The sequence below is a fragment of the Egretta garzetta genome, unplaced genomic scaffold (genome assembly GCF_000687185.1).
Source record: "Egretta garzetta isolate BGI_Z169 unplaced genomic scaffold, ASM68718v1 scaffold46, whole genome shotgun sequence".
NCBI classification, from domain to species: Eukaryota; Metazoa; Chordata; class Aves; order Pelecaniformes; family Ardeidae; genus Egretta; species Egretta garzetta.
The window spans coordinates 6,712,930-6,716,000 of record NW_009260268.1 but is presented as its reverse complement, the minus strand read 5'-3'; the positions used below and the strand labels follow the sequence as shown (position 1 = coordinate 6,716,000).

The 3,071-nt window shown below is 42.3% G+C and overlaps 1 protein-coding gene across 2 annotated transcripts in view; it reads right to left on the bottom strand.

Moving 5' to 3' along the window:
* The window catches only part of FGL1 (fibrinogen like 1), a 39,187-nt gene extending 36,138 nt beyond the window's left edge, over nt 1-3,049 (bottom strand). Inside the window, exons 1-2 of one of the 2 annotated variants that reach the window (XM_035897842.1) lie at nt 2,786-3,049; nt 2,040-2,094 (exon numbers count right to left, since the gene is read on the bottom strand). The gene's annotated coding sequence lies outside the window, so the exon portion shown is untranslated. The remainder of the gene's footprint in view (nt 1-2,039; nt 2,095-2,785) is intronic. The other variant, XM_009642427.2, reaches the window with a different exon arrangement.
* Between the last annotated feature and the right edge of the window lie 22 nt (nt 3,050-3,071).

Below are 3,071 nucleotides of genomic sequence, written 5' to 3'. Positions count from 1 at the left end.
GGTAGGGTGCAGCTCCACCAGCCTATCTCCATCTCGCATTCTCTAATGCTCCTTAATCTTTCCACCTCCTCTTTCAGCTCTGCCACCAGGCAGAGCAGATCATCCACCTGCTCACACCTGAGACAGCCACTGTCCTTACCATTCCCTGGTACAGCTGACAGGCTGAGGCACTCCCTACAGCCAGTGACCTGGACAGCCGCATATTTCTGTTTAGGTGGGGACTCCGTCTGGGTCGCCACATTCTTTCTGGCAACGGCTTTCAGATGAGTGGAAACCACTGCTTGCTCCTCTTTTAGGATGTCTATGGGTGCTAATCGAGTGACCCTCTGAGCCAGGAGGGGAGAAGGCGCCCTGCCCGCGCGAACTGCCTGCGCAAACTGCCGCGCCATGCCCCTCTGACGCGATTATCAGACCCCACAGGGATAAGTTGACACTTTATCCTCCTGCATAAATCAACAAAACCCTCTTTCTTATTGCCTTAAAAGATCTTTCTAATCTACTGTTATGCAAAGAAAGAAAAACTACCTTTAGTATAGTAGCCTGATAGTCACTGTGTGATGGTAGTCTAATAATTTTGGGCCCGTTTCATTTTTGCAGCAAAAACCTCTTAGTCACAAAATCAGCAAAAAAGTGGACAATTACTATTTGAACCAAATGCCCTATTAATTACTGCCTTTGTTTCAGGGCCTTCAAAAATCTCTCTACCCAACTACTCCTCACATCTTCTCCGTCTCAGTAAGACTTTAATCCTTGACTTCTTGTCTCTAGTCCTTACATGCCTGTATTTTGTTTGCTTCCTTTCCTTTCACTCTGGAATAATAAAGTAAAATTAACACGATACAGCCAGCAGATGCACAAGGAAAAAATCATCACATGTCTCTGACATAGTTTTCAATCCTAATTACATTGGGCTATCTCAAAGATAATCCATTCAGTTTCTGTGCATTCATTAGCATGTCTGCTGATGGAAGCACTTATGACAGAGATCTTTGTAGGAGGAATTAGTTACTGTCAATCTAGAGGCTCATTAGGGCTGGTATGGGACTTCCCCCAAAAGATAGTTTTATTTTTTTTTAATTAACAAGACATTCTTTAAGCCATATTAATATTGCCTCGCAGACATTCCCAGATCCTGAGATCTTATTTAATAACAGTAGTAGAGAACCACCTACTGGAAACAATGCCTCTTGCAGTGCAATCCATGATTCCTTAATGCTTATTGTACCTTTTTTCAGTCCCTGACCCCAGTGAAAAAATGGCTCTGAGGAGCTGGTGCTGTTTTATTTCTTTGGAGCACTTTTTTATTTTTTTAAAGAACAAGTTTGCAGCCAATTCCAGAAGAGAAATAGAAAATAAGAAGAAAAATCAGCTTGCAAGTATCAAGTAGGAATCAGAGTAATGATGCTGTAAGCTCCTATGGGACATAGTACCAATATATGATAACCTGTGGTAAGAAAAACAGGCAGTTTTTACATATAGGGGACTATAGTAAAGACATTGTTACTAAAACCTACTAAAATCTATTTAATTTACTGTTTTTCCTTAACGGTGTATTATATTTTTATGTAAGATTTTCTTCCTGCAGGAAACGATAGGAATGAGGGAGCTGTATTTTAAGAATAAACTTCAGCAACAAAAATGATAGTCATTGTAACAAGGCACTATTTTCTCTCAAATTCTGCCTCCACCTGCTGGGCAGTGGGAGATATGCCACTGTGACACTATAAAGTTTCTTGCCAAAAGCAACGTTGCTGGCAATGCCAATAACCTGCCAGTATTGTGCTGAATATCCAGACATGGTACCTGAGGCCAGGATAGAAGGATATCATTTAAAAGGATAATTTAAAAAAGCTGATAAATGAACTTTATTAGCTGCAGAATTGCAATACAGATGAATAATGTGTATTCATTACACAGAGGGCTTCCATCAAGTTGTTGCAGATTCTTTTTAAAGCGATTTCAGTTATGGATATGCAGTCATGCAGCCCATGGTAGAAATGGGAGGAAAACGCTGCTGTATCAAGCAGCCTTATGCTCACCTCTTTCACGCACTACGTATTGTCCAGAACTATTCCTTTGACACTGGGGCATCTGCTGGAGAAAACGGTATTTTTATTGAAACATTTTTATTTCACAGGCTTTCCAATAATTCCGTTCCTTTTCTAAATTGCAGATAGACTAGTGTATCACTGAAAACGATTCCTGTGTCATTTATTTTTTGGTGGAGGAAAATACATTGGTATAAGTACTAACATGGGAGAGATGGGGGGGTTAACCTTTCCATACAGTACCAGTAGAGCGTTTCTTGCCTAGGATGAATTGTGAGGCCTACATAGGTATTTCATGCTTCTGCTTTAGAAACTCAGTGTAATGGAAAAGCTGAAAATGGTAACTAGTTTTTCCCATTTTGACAACAAGGGCCAGTTCCCTCAAACAAGGGAAATAAAAATTCTATTAGCTTGACTAAAACAGAAATCGAAAATCCTGAGTATATTATGCAAGTCCAGCCCCCTGAGGGCTGACAAGAACTTCTGCTAAATACAAGTTTATCTGCCTGGAACAACCGGGTGATTGGAGTATAACAGTAAAGCACAACACGTTACCTACAACTATTGTTTTTCAATGCCAAATCCTTCCATTGTTTTCTATATTTTTTTTCCCCAAAGGAAAGTTTAACGAACCCAGATCTGTAAACTCAATAGCCCTAAAGCAAGCAGCAAAACACGACTAGCGGCACTGCAGAAAAAGAAGGAAAAAAAGTAGAGCAGGCTACAACGATTTCCACCTTTTCAACGCTGCACTTTCAGCTGCGACTTCTTGCAGGAGCCCAAACGCTGACAGCAGCCGACTCTGAAAGTTGGTGCGGCTCCAACGGAGGACAGGATCTGACCCTCGCCCACGCTCAGAGTTTTGACGTGATTTTACACGTCTTCCAGTCAGCTAAAGCCATTTACAGAGTCCAGCACTGTTTCCGCACTGTATCTTGCGAGCAAGGCGAGCCCAGCGCTTCGCAGCCCGCCTCGGGCCAGAGGGGGCACGCGCCAGCCCTGTCCCGGGGCCGGGCAGTGCCC